Source organism: Rhinichthys klamathensis, unplaced genomic scaffold, assembly GCF_029890125.1.
Source record: "Rhinichthys klamathensis goyatoka isolate OS25496 unplaced genomic scaffold, OSU_Roscu_1.1 h1tg000019l_1, whole genome shotgun sequence".
NCBI classification, from domain to species: Eukaryota; Metazoa; Chordata; class Actinopteri; order Cypriniformes; family Leuciscidae; genus Rhinichthys; species Rhinichthys klamathensis.
Window position 1 is genome coordinate 3,366,489 of NW_026606570.1, and position 17,075 is coordinate 3,383,563.

Consider the following 17,075-nt stretch of genomic DNA (forward strand, 5'->3'; position numbering starts at 1 on the left):
AACACAACCTTGTTTTTCACAATGTAAATTTAAACCTAAAAATGGGAAGTCCAGAACTGACTCAAAATTAACAAAGCAAAATGGCTGAAGGAAACTATAACAGAAATAAATATCATACTTATGTGTCCCCCCCACCCCACCACAGACACCTGCATCCAAATGAGGTAGTTAGGGGCCTCTTAACCTTCTCCAGAGCGTCGGCGCACTGAAGCGTTTTTTTTTTATTTAGTTCAAATATACTATGAGATTTAATGTTATACCTTGACAAACTATACATCATTAAAAAGATATAAGACTCAAGATTCAGTATTTGACCACTATTGTATTCTGAGAAACTTATAGTGACAGTTATGTCTTAATTTGTGTCAGGAGTTATGAAATGAAAAAAACGAGTCGATACCTTTAATATGAATTATGAGCGTCAGCTGGTCCATTCATAAAAAACACTCCGTGCTGTCGTCATGATAGCGATTCACAAAACAACGTCCCTGAGGGCTTTTAGCTCAACAATGTGCAGACGTGGAGAAATATTGATATATTCTCATAGATTCACATCATATTTCTATAGACAGGAATAATATTTATTGAATTTATACCCAAATGCGTCGATGTAATCATAATGATCGCTTCTTACTGAGATGTGCTGTGTTTTCCATTCATACCAATAGCATGGGGGCGCTATTATGTCCAATAAAAGTCCATATATGGATCATGAAGAAGAACCATAGTCATGTGACATTCCAGGACGTCACTGAGTGATACAGAAAGTACAGAGATCGCTGTAACATGCAGATAAAGATGTTTTGAAGACAATAAACATGATTGCAATGATATTTGAGTTACCTGTGTTCTTCAAGCCATGCCAGGTATTTCATAATAATAGATTATATTTATAATGTAATGCTAATCGATATAGATTTCATCATCGTTCAGAACACTAAATAATACATTTTCTGTCTGATTTTTTTTTTATCTGAAGCCAAGTTAGATCACAGAAGATTATTTAAAACACTAGACTTGCGTTATATAGTGAGTTTGGAGCGCAAACATAGTTTTAATCTCATAAATGGTCGTGTATTGATGGTGTGCTAAGCTAACATGCTAGCGAGCCCAGGCGCACCTGCCACGAGCAGTTATTGTTTTATGATTTTTTTCTAAATAGGAATGCTTACTGAAATGTTTCAGTGCATTTGATACCAGTTTCAAATATTTAGTGAGAACTTTGATAAAAGAAATTAGGGTTTGAAACCCTATGAATAGCTTGTGAATAGCCAGTCGTTAGTAGCTATAATGCAGACAAAAGAAATGCATATTTAGAGCCATAATAACCAGTCTGGAGAGGTGTAAATGTGTGCAGGGGAGACTGAGACTGAATGGGGCTCGTTTGCACCACAAAACAATAGAGACAATAGACTGAATAGATGACTCAGAAGATGACTAAACATCAGTTTGCTAATAGAGTCTAATCAAAATAAAGTAATTTGGCATGATCTTGAAAAACATTTAACTAAATACAGAGCTTTATACTTATCATTTTCAGATTTTAAATATAAAATGGTCAGACATGTGGCTTTAGCTGCAGTGCATTTCTAGATTGCTCCAGGGCCAACTTCAATTTTATTTTCATGAAGATGTTTCATAAAAATAAATTTCTAATAACTTTACAAAACTTTGAAGCTATTTAAAATTGTTTTTTTTCATTATGACAATAATTAATTCTACATTTACAATAAACAACCAAGTGTCAGCTTTCAAATGAGATCATACTTGTGCTTTTAGTGCAAAGGGTTCATGAACTGTATCTGTTTTAGTTTGGGTATGTCATTTTTGGGGATTTTTCAAAAGTGGGCTTGAAGCTTAACAGGTTAGGGGGGTTTGGGGGCATGGTCCCCTGATAAAATTTGGATTTCTCTGACCTATACATATGTGCAATTTAGGACTTTTGAAGGCCGAAAATTGATAATAAATAGCTTTAAAACCTTGTCATTAGATTATTTGTCAATACCTGCTCCCTCCATTTTGCTCTCAGTCTCCTTATCCTGCCCGATTTCTTCCCCTCCTAAAGCTGAACTTTGACTGATGGTCTTTTCATTTTCGTCTGTGTCAGTGAAGAAAGTAAACATAGGCTTAACTGATATTTATATGTTTTATGAATCATTTTCTTAGACATTTACTCAAGGCTACCAGGAAAACTGTTGCCTAAGTCAGTATTGCCAATAGGAACCTTCTACAAGCTTTGGAATTTGAAAACATCTGTTCTCTTACGAGAGGTTCTCTCGTATTGCGTAAGTTAGCTTACGGTATGGGAAAGATTCATCTTTTCGAGATATTGAAGCCAAAAAATTATCCTTAATTTCGCATTCATTGTCAACGCAGTGCAGCAGCTAGCAGACCTAGAGCAGGCTGTCTAGTGTGCTCATTGGCTGCCCTGCGGCAACTGCAGCAGCCTACCACTGAGCCTGGTGTGACGTCACGTCCAATGATGGGCGCTCGCGCCCTCATCGCGTCTTAGCCCGCCAGAATGGGCGTGGCTTAGCGTATATAAGCGGGGCTCGGAGGCTGTTTCCCTGATTTTCCTCTCTTCAGCGAAGCTCTTCGCATCGCTGGACTCCGAGAAAAGCCACCGCCGTCTGAGGAGCGAACAGCCAGCTTAGGACAGCGCCTGAAGAAGCCGGCTGGCCGTCTTCGCCGCCTTCAAGCCATCCGTGCGAGCTACGCTATCCGGCGGCGTATCCTTTTTACCTCTCTGAGCTCTATCTCCTGAGTGTGTTCGCTGCTGCGACACCACTTTTCTAAAAGAGCAGCGAGACGTCTTTTTCAAGATGCCTCGCACTTCCTGCGGCTCGTGCAGAGCCCCGCTCAGCGTCGGAGACCGCCATGTGATCTGCGCTCTCTGCCTGGGCCAGGAACGTCGGGAGGCTGCGAGCACTGTGACGAACTTCCAATGTCGACCCTGCGGGCTTGACTCGAAGTTTTTAACCCGGAAGCTGTCACTCTGCCCTTCGAAGGACCGCGCAAGAAGAAGCGCCGTTCTCAAAGGCGGAGAATGGAGCGTTCCACGACTTTGTAAGCTTTGTAAGGAATTCCTCCCTCGAGCTTCGCTCTCGCCTTCTCCGCCCCCCCCCTCACGGACGCGCAGCTGCTGGCTGCGGCCCGCACTGCCGTCGCTTCGGATGACGAGGCGGAAGGACAAGCCACAGGGGACTGCTGCTCGATTCTGGCATCGGACAGTGAGGAGTGGTCAGGTTCGCATCACTCCGCCTCCTCCTCGATCCAGGATTCCGGCCGGACCCGTGCTGGAGTGGACGCTGAGCTGTTGCGTCTTCTCTCTAAGGCCGTCGACCGACTCGGCCTCGAGTGGTCACCGTCTAAAGAGCCCGCGCCTAACAGACTCGACGGCTGTTTTCTTCACCACCTCCGTCAAGCGCCCGCATCCAGGCCTGCGCCTTTCCTGCCGGAACTCCACACGGAGCTTACAAAGTCGTGGAGCGCTCCATTCTCCGCGAGGCTCCAATCTCACGTCTCCGCGTCGCTCTACCAGGTGGACGGCGCCGCCGAGAAGGGATACACCTCTATCCCCCCCGTGGAAGAGGCGGTCGCAGCGCACCTTTGTCCGCCCTCCGCGAGATGGCGCTCAAAGTCTGCTCTCCCGTCCAAAGCCTGCAGGACCACGTCCGCCTTTGTCGGTCGCGCATTTGTCGCCGCCGGACAGGCCGCGTCCGCCCTTCACTCGATGGCTGTACTACAGATCCTCCAGGCCGATCTCCTCCGTGAGTGGGATGAGAAAGGCCCGGACCCAGCTGCCGTCACGGACCTGAGAAGCGCGACGGATCTTTCCCTTCGCGCTACTAAGTCTGCAGCTCAGACCTTAGGAAGATGCATGGAGTGGACGCTAACCGTCACAGAGAGACACACCTCTGGTTGACGCTTGCTGACATGAGGGAGTCTGAGCGCGCCACGTTTCTCAACACGCCGCTCTCCCCCTCTGGTCTCTTCGGCCCAGCGGTGAACGGGATCGTCGACCGCTTCTCCGAGGTGCAGAAGACCACGCAGGCCATGAACCTGTTCCTGCCGCGACGCTCTAGTTCCTCTGCAGGTCGCCCACGTGACCAGCCGTCACAGGCCACCAAATCTGCTTCCCGGAGCTGACGCGGCTGTCACAGACAGCCCCGTGGCCGATTCCGGTGAGGGCAGATCTCCTCTCTCAAGCTCGTGGCTCGATCTGGCATCCCCATCCAGAGCGCTGGTCTCTGCACGCATGGTTGATCAACGGATACCCGTTATCCTGCCAGAAGGAGTGATGAACACGATTACGCAATCCAGAGCTACCAGAAAGCTTTAAGCGTCTAAATGGTCTGTGTTCTCCAAATGGTGCACCGACAAAAATCTGGACCCACGTACGTGTGGGGTCTCGCGGTTTCCTCCAAGAGCTGTTGGATAAGGGGAGGTCCCCCTCCATGCTTAAAGTCTATTCGCAGAGTCGACGCGCGGCCGATCACTAGGAAGGAACGACCTTGTCATTCGCTTCCTTAGAGGAGCCAGGAGGATGAACCCCCCGCGCCCCCCGTCGGTTCCTATGTGGGATCTTTCTTTGGTCCTCGAGGCCTTGAAAGCACATCCCTTTGAACCGTTAGATTCCGTGAATCTAAAGTACCTATCACTCAAAACCGTTTTTCTGACCGCTTTGTCATCAGTCAAATGCGTGGGGGATCTACACGTGCTGTCGGTCAGCGCTGCGTGTCTTGAGTTTGGGCCGAGTGACTCTAAAGTCATCCTCAAACCTAGACATGGTTATGTCCCAAAAGTGACTGGCACTCCGTTCAGAGCACAGGTCATCTCTCTATCGGCTCTGCCAGCATCCGATAGCGAGAGCGGTGTTAATCTCCTCTGCCCGGTCAGGGCACTGAGGGCTTACATTACGCGCTCCGCCCCCTTCAGGCGCTCGGAGCAGCTCTTCGTTTCGTTCGGTGGGCGCACCAAAGGTCTCGCCGCCTCGAAACAAAGCCTGTCCAGATGGATAGTGGACGCTATTGCAGCTGATTATGCGTCAAAAGGTCTGCAATGCCCTTTGGGCGTCAGGGCTCATTCCACAAGAGGCATGGCCTCGTCATGGGCATGGTCCAGCGGAATTTCTATTCATGACATATGTGTGGCGGCGGGCTGGGCCTCCCCGTCCACCTTTGTTAGGTTTTATAACCTGGAAGTTCCCGCCCTGCAGGCTAAACTTTTGTCAGTTTAAGTGAGATCTATGTTCTGTCCAGATCTGATCGTGCGCAGGCTACTCTCACGTGACTTAGTTCTCCTGGTTGAGCTGCACTATATTGGGTTAATATGCTATATGTTTATACGGACTGGCAGCGCCGTTCTGTATTCCCTATGAGTGCTTATGTACTTGTGCCGGCCGCATTGCTGGCCGCCTTATTCCCAGCTTAATCTGGGATCCCCGGGATTCCCTGGGATTCACGAGTGGATGCTTGGCGCGCACGACATTGACAAAGGGTTCCCGTAGCGTAAGCTAACATACGCAATACGAGAGAACCTCTCGTAAGAGAACGTATCGGTTACCTAACGTAACCTCGGTTCTCTCTAGAAGAGGGAACAAGTATTGCGTAACCTGCCGTTACGCAAGCGCTCGACTGAAGCGCTCGACTGACGCGAAGGTTACGAGCGACCTTCGCTTCAGTCGAGCCCCGCTTATATACGCTAAGCCACGCCCATTCTGGCGGGCTAAGACGCGACGTCACGCCAGGCTCAGTGGTAGGCTGCTGCAGTTGCCGCAGGGCAGCCAATGAGCACGCTAGACAGCGTGCTCTACGTCTGCTAGCTGCTGCACTGCGTTGACAATGAATACAAAATTAAGGATAATTTTTTGGCTTCAATATCTCGAAAAGATGAATCTTTCCCGTAGCGTAAGCTAACTTACGCAATACTCGTTCCCTCTTCTAGAGAGAACCGAGGTTACGTTGGGTAACCAATACGTTTTCAAATGTTAAAAGTCATTTTAAATAATACAAATTATAGGCTACATTCCGCAGTTGGTGGAATTGGCAGACGTTCCCTTAGGCATCATGCGCTGTGGAAACGCGTCAAAGCATTAATGCAAGTAGGTGATTTTGAATTAATATTTTGCATAGCGTGACTCCGCCCCACCTTGTGGGTATATAAGGAAGTACTCTGTCAATATGCAGATATGTTACTTGCTGAAGAGCCGAGAGAATACACATACTTAGAGAATACACATATGACCCAGAGGGGCTGCATATGGAGAACCACTGGTGTGTCCAGCCCGCAGGGTGGAATGTTTCAATCCCAGGAGTGGCAAGGTGGCTTGCCAAGGGAAAAACACATGCTCGGAGAGGCTTACAGTGGAAATACACATGTGGGGGTCACCAGTGGGGAACCAAGCACATGGAGGCACCTAGCCAACGCGAAAGCTGCCGCAGGCATAGACTCTGGCGTTGACGTCAACAGCGCTGGAGGAACTCAGGGCTTGTGGGAAAGCTCACCTGAGGAATATATCACACGTATCCAGTCCGTGGAGTGGAATGGCGAGCAAGCAAAGACACCTGATCGGGTCCTAGTACCGGCTGGTTGAAGCGAGTACACAGGAGGAACTGGCTCCACTCGGAGATTGTAGAATCTGGCGAATGTGTTGGGTGTCGCTCAGCCTGCAGCTCTGCAGATGTCTGTTTTGCGAGGCGCCATGCGCTAGAGCCCAAGAGGAAGCCACACTCCGGGTGGAGTGAGCTTTCACACCAAGGGGGCACGGTTGACCTTGCTGCTGGTATGCTAAGCAATGGAATCCACTATCCAGTGAGACAGCCTCTGCTTCGAGAGAGCCTTTCCCTTCAGCTTCTCACCATAACAGACAAAGAACTGGTCTGAGGTCCTGAAACACTGCGTTCTGTCTACGTAAGCACGGAGGGCGCGTACTGGACAGAGCAGTGCCAAGGCTGATGGTGATGGTTGCCACCACTGCTGGTGGTAGGGTACTCAAACCTGCCTTGTCCTGTCCAGGAGCCACACGTGGAGGTTCCAAAGATCGGGACGAGGGTGCCATAGGGTGCCCCTTCTCTGAGAAAGGGTCCTTCCTCAGAGGAATTGGCCAGGGAGGTGCTGTCACGAGGAGTACAAATTCGGAGAACCAGGTCTGGGTGGGCCAATGAGGCGGAACCAACATGACCTGCTCCTCGTCCTCCCTGATCTTACACAGGGTCTGTGCAAGAAGGCTCACTGGGGGAAACGCATACTTGCGGGCTAGCTGAACCAACTGGGGATGGAGTCGCCATTCTCCAGGAAGAGGCTGAAACCGTGAAGCTCGTCGGCTGCACAATTCAGGGTTCCCGAATATAATGGCTCGAAGCGACCTCAGATGCTTCTGACTCCATAAGAGGAGGTGGCGGGCGAGTTGCGACATACGGCGGGAGCGTAGACCACCTTGTTGGTTGATGTACTCTACTGTCGCGGAATTGTCTGATTGGACTAGTACATGCTGGTTCTTGAGCAACGCATGGAAGCGGTGCAGAGCGAGACGTACTGCCAGCAACTCGAGGCAATCGACATGCCAAAGGCGCTGGGGTCCTGTCCAGGAGCCCACGGGAGCATGTCCATTGCACATGGCACCCCAGCCCGTGGTGGATGCATCTGTTGAGACAACAACATGCCTGGAAACTCGTTCTAAGGGCACTCCGGCCCGTAGAAAGCTGAGGTTCGTCCACGGGGTGAAGGACTGACGGCAGGTCGGAGTCACTGGTACTCCGTGCCTTGTTGCCATGCTCACCTCGGGACTCGATCGTGAATCCAGAGCTGAAGCGGTCTCATATGAAGCAATCTGAGCGGCGTTGCTGCAGCTGCGGATGCCATATGCCCCGGGAGCCTCTGAAATAACTTTAGTGGAACTCTTGCCCTCGAACTGTCTAAGGCAAGTTAGCAGTGACTGTGCGCGCGCTTGCTCGTAGGCTGCGTGCACATGGCGACCGAGTCGATTTCCATACCGAGAAAAGAGATCCTCTGCACGGGGCAAAGTTTGCTCTTTTCCCAGTTGACCCGAAGGCCCAGACGAGCTAGGTGCTGGAGCACTAGGTCCCTGTGTTCGCAAACCTGGTCTCGAGAGTGAGCTAGGATCAGCCAGTCGTCGAGATAGTTCAGGATGCGAACCCCGTGCTGCCATAGTGGCACAAGGGCTTCCTCGACGACTTTCGTGAAGGCGCGAGGAGACAGGGCTAGCCCGAAAGGGAGAACCGCGTACTTGTATGTCCGCCTCTTGAAAACAAACCGAGGGAACGGTCTGTGTTGAGGAAGAAAGGAGACATGGAAGTAGGCGTCCTTCAGGTCGAACATCCTTCAGGCCAAAACTGAACCAGCGGGGTCATGTAAACCACAGACGTACCCACGATGGGGCAGCGAGGCGGCATCCTGACAGAGAAAGGCCAGGGAAGGACTAGCATTCCACAGGGGCCTGCTCTGTCAGGGGTCTGGCAACAGAGGGGGACGAGAGTGGCGAGGCTCGTAAGCAGCGCGCACTGCCATCCGCGCCCTCTGGGGGCTCAGAGATGGGATGTCAGTTATTTGGAGAAGAGGTTCTCCCCCGGCCCTCCACCGGGGGAAGGAGTGGCCCTGCAACCACTTCCTGAAAGAATTGCATCCCACCTCTGAGCTGCCCGTAACGGGCGCTGCCCGTTCGGCAGGCTGCGGGACTGGTACGGGCAGGGGCGCCTTCCTGCGACCACCTCCTTTTTTACTTTTTCCACTACAGTAAAAGACCTGGGTGTTATACTAGACCGCAACTTGTCTTTCGAAAATCATATTTCATCTGTTACAAGAACAGCCTTTTTCCACCTTAGAAACATTGCTAAATTACGTAACATGCTATCTGTTTCTGATGCAGAAAAGTTAGTTCATGCATTCATGACCTCGAGACTAGATTACTGTAATGCTTTATTAGCTGGTTGTCCTGCATCCTCAATAAACAAGCTACAGTTAGTGCAAAATGCAGCCGCTAGAGTTCTTACTAGATCAAGAAAATATGATCATATAACACCGATTTTATCATCTCTGCACTGGTTACCTATTAAGTTCCGTATCAATTACAAAGTACTACTACTGACCTATAAAGCCCTTAATGGTTTAGCTCCTATGTACTTAACGGACCTTCTTTCGCCCTACAATCCACCGCGTTCTCTAAGATCACTAAATTCAAGGCTTCTGGTCATTCCTAGGATATCGAAGTCCACGAAAGGAGGGAGGGCATTCTCGCATTTAGCTCCAAAACTCTGGAATAGCCTTCCCGATACGGTCCGATGCTCTGACTCGCTGACACAGTTTAAAACTAGACTAAAGACGTGTCTCTTTAGTCAAGCATTCATATAATGCTTACCTTTTAGTCCTCTGCTATGCCATACGGAACCGTTTGCCACTGAAACTGCTTAACGCACCAGTGGGGCTCGACAGCCTTATAGACAAACGGGTCGGTCCGTATGGTTGCGGTTGGGTTGCGGAGGGTTTGGGTTGCGGAGAGTTGTGAGATTATGGTTTTCTAACACCTACTCCCGTGTAATGGAAATCATTATGAACATCAGCTATGCTAATTATTTCCCATCTGCCTTTCTGCTGTTATCTCGGGACGCTTGTCCCGAGAAAAATGGCGTTCGTAGGCTCCAGTTTGGTATCCTGCCTCTCACGGGGATTTCGGATGCCTCAACGCCTGTGATGAGAAGACCAACGCCTGTGAAGAGACGACTCAACGCCTGCGAAGAGACGACTCAACGCCGGCGATATGTTATCCCCTAAATATTACATGATTAACTAAATGTATTTTTTCCAGGTACTCTCTGATATGCACTTACTGTAAAGCTTCTTTAAAACCCTATGATTGTTAGCCAGAGGAGAACTGGCCCCTGACTAGCCTGGGTTCTCCCAAGGTTTTTTTCTCCATCCAATCTGATGGAGTTTTGGTTCCTTGCCACTGTCGCCTTGCTTTTGGCTTGCTTAGTTGGGGATATTTAATATTCAACAATATTATTGAACTGTGTTGTACTACTTTCATGTTATCACTGTGAAGCTGCTTTGATGCAATCTGTATTGTGAAAAGCGCTATATAAATAAATGTGACTTGACTTGACTTGACCTCCACGGCGCGGCCCGGTGCTGCTGGGGCCGGGCGGGAGGGGGCGGAAGTCGCACGAGGACGCGTTCGGCGGCAAGCGGACTGAGGCGTCTGAGCCGGCGGATGGGTGGCAGCAGGCCGCGGGGTCAGAACATGTTTGGTAGCCTCAGTCTGCTTCTGGGCGGCCGAGAACTGTTGGGCAGAGTCTTCGACCGCGCCGCCGAAGAGGCTAGCCTGGGATATGGGGGAGTTGAGGAAGCGGGTTAGCTCAGCCTCACGCATATCAACCAGGTTAAGCCAGAGATGTCTGACCACGCATGTGGACATCACCTGACCCAGGGAGCATGCGGTCACCTTCGTCGCTCGTAGAGCGAAGTCTGTGGCGGCAGGCAGCTCTTAGATGAGCCCTGAATCAGCCCTACCCTCGTGCATGTCATTGAGCACCCTGAAGGATGGCAATAACATGCAGTGAGGCGGCAGCCTGCCCCGCAGCTCTATAGGTCTTTGCCACCGGAGTAGACAAAAAACCTACAGGCATTGGAGGGGTGCTTAGGGTCGGCACGCCAGGTGGAGGCGCTGTGGGGACACAAATGTGTTGCCACAGAACACTCCACGGGGGGAACCCCAGTGTACCCTTGGCTGCGGCCTCTGCGAGGGCAGAGAAGGCGGAAGAGGCCGCTGAGCAGTCACGAATAGTGAAAGGAGACTCCCACGATCTCATGACCTCTTTATGCACGTCAGGGTAGAAAGGATTTGGGATTTTGATTTTCTTGGCTCCGAAGCAAAAACATATCTGCATATTGCCAGCGTACTTCCTTATATACCCACGAGGTGGGGCGGGGTCACGCTATGCAAAAGCCGCAGACCCATGGCATTTCTTTGCCATTGGCTCGTTTTGTAATACTCGAAGTTCGTACGTAACTCGAAGTGACTACGAAAGGGGACTAACTTTACCGCGCTCAACCACCGTGAGTGCATTTCACACATTTGTAATTGCTCGCGTTCAGCGGGGAGGAGAGGAAGGACTTTGTCTGCATGCGTGAACCTGCATAGATGCACTCAAGTCAGAACCGTGACTGAGAACATAGCGTCGCAAAGCGTGTTTGTGAAGGCGGGGCCAGGGGGTGATATTACGTTTTGAATTGATGAATGATGAGAATAATTGAATTTGATGAGAATTATTTGATTTGAATCTATTTATTTATTAATTTATCAACCCCTGCTTACTGCATATGCATTTGTAGGAGTTTCCCTTTTAGATGCAACATTTATGCAAGGTGATTTACTAAGGTTTGCGCTAGTCAATTTACTGGTATTTGAGCCATTATTTACTGCCCCTCAAAAATGTCTTAAACCAGACGCTACTTTGTGTTGCTCTTAGATTGCATTGATCATTATGGAAATTATCCATTTCTGTTCTTTAATTTGCGCGTGTAGCATCAGTAGATCACGAGCAGAACTTTACACTCCCATCCGCGTTTTTATGGGATTGCGCTCTAACACTAATTTTCCCCGTTTTGTAAATCTGGCCCTAAACCACATGGAAAGTACTTGATTATAATATTAACTACAGTGTGTTACTCGATATTTGATTATTAAGTTATTCTATTTTAAATGTATTTATTCAATACAAATGTGTAATTACAAATATATTTAAATATATGGCATACAAGTTTGAATATAAATGGCATGCAAATATATTTTAGTTTACCATAAATTATTGTCAGTACGCTTTAACTTAAATTTTAAATACAAGAGAATTATGAAATTACATATAAAGATGTACTTAATTGGGTCAAAAGCCATCAAATTATTTTAATTTAAATTTTTTGCAATTAGGTTTCCGAAACATTACATTGTTCACACTATAAAAAATTATTGTAAGTATTTTATTTCCTTATTAAGTACTCCTTTTAAAATGAATAAATTTTACTTCTTGCTAAAGTATAGGGATACCTTTAACAAACTACTCATGTTGACGCTATCACCAGCTCATTAATGTCATTACACATAAAAGTCTGTGTACTGATCTAATTCTTAAAAACAAAAATAAATACTCAATTGGTGCCTTTAAAGTCTCGTTATTTTAGAAGTGAATTGTGAATGATTGCAGTAGTTCGATGCTACATTGCCATTGAAAAAAACATTCAGTGATAATGTAGTATGAAACTACTGCAATCAACCTAAACAGAGGTGAAGCACTTATTTTAGCATTCTGCTCTTCCATCTTCCTCTGACAAAGGACCTGCTGCACAATCATGTAGACTGACATTCCTCACATGCTCGTCCTGTCTCTTATATCACAGGTGGCCCTGAGACCATGATTATACACACATACACAGCCAAATAAACACTCATTAGTTTACACAATTCTACACGGACTTCAGGAGGCGATCACGGGTGTGTTTGTGTGTGTGCAGGGCAGGAATGCTGGGAGAGAGGCAGAGAAGCACGGAGTCACATCCTGGACAGTCTGAGTGTGCAGGGATGGGGGGTTGGGTGGATAATGTCATCAGAGCAGAAAGAAAGAGCGAGAGGAGGGGTATAAATGTTATAAAAACAGTAGTCTCCATCAGTACACTGGGACCCTGCTTCAAAAAGCAAACACAGCAGCCAGGCAGGAAATCACCCTTGCTCTCTTCAAAAGACAAGAGGCAGAGAGTGGATGAAATTCAGAGAGAACACAAGCTGGTAGTTTTCCATCAGTTTATACAATATTTGCCCACTGATTTAGCTTACGTTTCAGTTTGTAAAGAAGCCAGATGTATTTTGGGCTTCTGTGGTAGAAATAGAAAGCAAGCTTACTCATGTCAGCGTGTAGCAGTGAGCCTAAATTATCTTTGACAGTCTTTGACAGTGTAATTGTACATTTAGAGCTGAAACACAGAATTGTTATTGAGTGATTAACTACGTATATAGACTTAGCGTTTTATAAGCATTTGAGACATGTTTATACACATTTAATTGCCTGGTGGGAGACAGCAAACGCACGCACGCACACACGCACACATACACTAGCCGCTTTTCCACTGTCGGGCCAGTGCGAGCCAGGGCTAACAACACCGAGCCTAAAATCAAGTTGCGTTTCCACTGTCGGCCCAGTAGCCCCACAGCGCTACTCTAAATCCCACCCTTAATGTGCATCTACAGAACAACGTTACACAACCCCACCGTTTGAGCAGCTGACTAAAAACTAGCTAGATTGCAAAATGAGCATGACAGAAGCGAACGTTTGGTCTTTACTTAAAGACTTAAGATTCCAGCATCGATATTTGACCAATGTTTTACAATAAAAAAAGAGAATTATTCAGTTGCTCCTACTTCCATTTATTTGCGATCACAGAAATGCACAAAACAACTGGCTTTTAAGTCCATCACTGTAAAAAATAATCCTGTAAAAAAACGGTAAACTACTGGCAGCTGTGGTTGCCAGCATCATACCGTAAAAATATGGTGTGTTACCGTTTTTAAAATTAACAGCTAAATACCGTTTTGTCAGCTACAGCTATATGCTGTTAAATTACAGCATATAGCTGTAGCTGACAAAACGGTATTTAGCTGTTAATTTCAAAAACAGTAACACACCGTATTTTTACGGTATGATGCTGGCAACCACAGCTGCCAGTAGTTTACCGTTTTTTTACAGGATTATTTTTTTTACAGTGTAAATACCTTTAAGTACTGTGGTATTCTGCCATGTTTCTCACTGACATGCCCCCAACTCATAAAAATCAGGGCTTAAAGAAAATCCCAAGCTTTCCACTCATATTAACAACATTGTGGTGGAGGTCATGTGCAACTTGTAAATACGATCTTTCCAACATGGCTTGAATGCACCATTACATTCAGAGCCTTTGCCATCCCTGTACGCTCATCATAGTAGTTGTGTTACTACTCACAACCCCATCTCAATTTTAAATATACCCTGCATTTTCTGTTATGTGGATAAAAAAGAGAACACAACACTAGATAAACTTTTAGATTTATTCTCATACAACACTAGAAAGACTTTTACAATATGCCTTAAAACAGGCATACATACAGTAATTACATACATGCATACCTTAACTGTTCATAAAATACAAATATACTCTCAAGTCAGGTTTCAGTGAACACTAGCCCATTACTTTATATCAAAACAAATAGTCTATAAAATAAATATCAGTATTTGATACTTTTGGACTGATGGTTAAAGTCTTTTCTGCACAGTTTTCCAAGTTATTTTACACACCTCTTTTCTCCGTGCAGCTTTGGTCCTCTTTTACAGATTTATTCCAATAAAGTATCTGAAAAATAAGAGGAGAACATTTTCAATTAAATGATGTGCAGTGTATATTTTTGATTATTTAAAAATGTCTAATCAAAAACTACTGGATAATTAACTGAAGACTTGGAATAAACTGCACAGGTCAAGTTATGTGTCAGTCTGGAAATGTGAGCTTTGTTTTAGTGAAACAAAATGCAGACATATATGACATACTTACCAAGAATTATAAAACAAGGAGACACAGGCAAGCATTTTCTCAAGGTCAGCAGGAGTGGCAGACATCTATTGGTAAATAAAACAATTAAGATGACTGAAAGTATCTGCAAATAATATTTTTAAAACGTAATGTGCTACTTGTTGCTTATATTCAACAGAGGCAATAGGCCTATCATTCAGAATATGAATGGTTTATGTAAAAAATTATATATTTTTCATTTACTCACCCTTATTCAAATTTAAACTCCAATGATGCAAAAGATGATATTTTCATTGGGATGAAATGTCTGTTTGTCCCTACAATGCAAAAGAAGAGAATGGGGATCAAACTTTCAAACACCAATAGTCATAGTAAATGAAGGATAAAGGTAATTCATATGGGTCACATGGTTTAACTAGTTTTCTGAAGTGATTCAATTTGTTTGGGTGAGAACAGACCAAACACTTTTCACCGTACATCTAGGCCTTCTAGTCTTCTGAAGTGAAGCGATGTGTTGGTGTAAAACAAATATCCATATTTAAAACTTTATCAACTAAAATAACTAGTTTCCTGCAAAGGCCATACGCATTGATTTACGGCAAAAGAATAACATTTGAACTTGACACACAACGTAATGACGAACGCAGTTGCCCAGCCCTGTGTGTTTGAACTGAGAGAGGCGTCAAAGCTTACGCTACTCCTACATCTATGTCATACATTTTTAAGTGTTACTCTTGTGGCGTAGTTTTAAATATGGGCATTTTTCTTACAAGAACGCGTCGCTTCACTTCAGAAGGCCGTTATTAACCCCTCTGATCTGTTTTGGACACTTTTGTGATGGATAGATGCACTTGTATGGACTTAAAAAAAATGGGGCCCATTCACTGACATTAGTTTGGAAGAGCCAGGACATTTTTTAATATAACTCTGATTGAATTCGTCTGAAAGAAGAATGTCATATACACCTAGGATGGCTTCGGGGTGAATAAATCATGGGCAAATTTTGGTGAACTATCCCTTTAATTGTACTGTACCTTTATGTTCCTTTTGGAGCTTGAAGGTTTGGTCCCCATTCGTCTTCCATTGTTTGGGCAAACAAACAGACATAATTTCTCCTCGACAATATCTTAATTTTTCCTCCAAGAGAAAGAGACAACATAAGGTTAAGTAAATGATGAGAGAACTACCATTTTTAGGTGAACAATTACTATTCAGGTGTTCATAGAACAAACAATAGGCAAACTTACAGTTTCTTGAAGAAGCAGTCATTGCTTCTCTACAAAGTAAGCCTTAATGAGTTGAACTACAATGACAAGAAAAACATAATGTAAAGAAGAGATACATAAAAAAATAAATAAACAAAATAAAGTCTCAATAAAAAAGAAAAATCTGAAAATCGACATTCCGTCCATCCATCTGTTATGCTGCTATTTCTGCAGCGGTTTGAACACGCACGTTCACAGTACACAAGAATTATGAATTTTTATCATACCTCACGTATATTTTGCTAAGCTAAAGATTGGGACATGTGTCCGTTGCATATGCATAAAGTGTGCATGTGACGGTAGCAAACCAAATGCACTCTGAGAATGCTAACGAGCTCACAAACAAGCTATCATATTTTACTCTTGTTACTTTTTCCATGATTAAAACATGCTATCATGTCATCTTACACTTAGCTGGATCATTTTTATACTGTATGTTAATATTTAGAGGTAGCCTATTTGGTAACTTAGGCTACAGATCAAATCAAATACATAGTTGCAAATAACAGTAGCAGATAATGAACAGTTTGAATCTCACTTTAAAATTGTAACCACACAAGAAGAAGAAAAAACATTTCACACTAATTTTTATACTCAGATAAATTTTAGAAAAATGTGCAAGTTGGATGAAAGTTTCTTACCCGTTTGAATGTGATGTGATGACAGTCTGTAGCCTACAATGGGATCACGTTCCTGTGGTATCTTGTGGATTAAAACAGTCTCTTCATCCGATTGAAATCACAAAAACATCACTGGATGTTTAAAATGTAATATTTAAAAGTAATAGTTTACAAATAAATGAATAACAGGCAGAGCTGCAAAATGACCTCATGCAGAAACTAAAATGTCTTCTCACATGTACATGGGAAAATATGGTATTATACGGTTAAATAACAGTGTCATACTGTTGCTGGTCAAGACGAAATTTGAAGCGACCAAGTTCTCCCATAATGCATTGCAAAAAACAGTAACTTACAGTTATTACATGAAAACAGCATTTTGCTGCTAAATTTCCATGGAAATTTCCAGGAATTTTTTACAAGGCTTACACATTTAGAAAAATATTGACAAAATATCAAATGTTTACATCATATGATTATGTTTTCAGAGCATTTCTATTAATTTTCCACAAAAGTATGCGATGATTGCGATCTGAGGAGGTTTGAGCGATCTCTCTCGTCTCACTATACTGTTATCCTTTCAGTCAGAGTAACAGAGGGATCTCATGAGAAGAAAACAGGA

General features: G+C 45.2%; 1 protein-coding gene across 3 annotated transcripts in view; it reads right to left on the minus strand.

The window, feature by feature from the left end:
- The window catches only part of specc1 (sperm antigen with calponin homology and coiled-coil domains 1), a 373,450-nt gene that overhangs the window by 22,411 nt on the left and 333,964 nt on the right, over positions 1-17,075 (minus strand). The window lies entirely within an intron of this gene.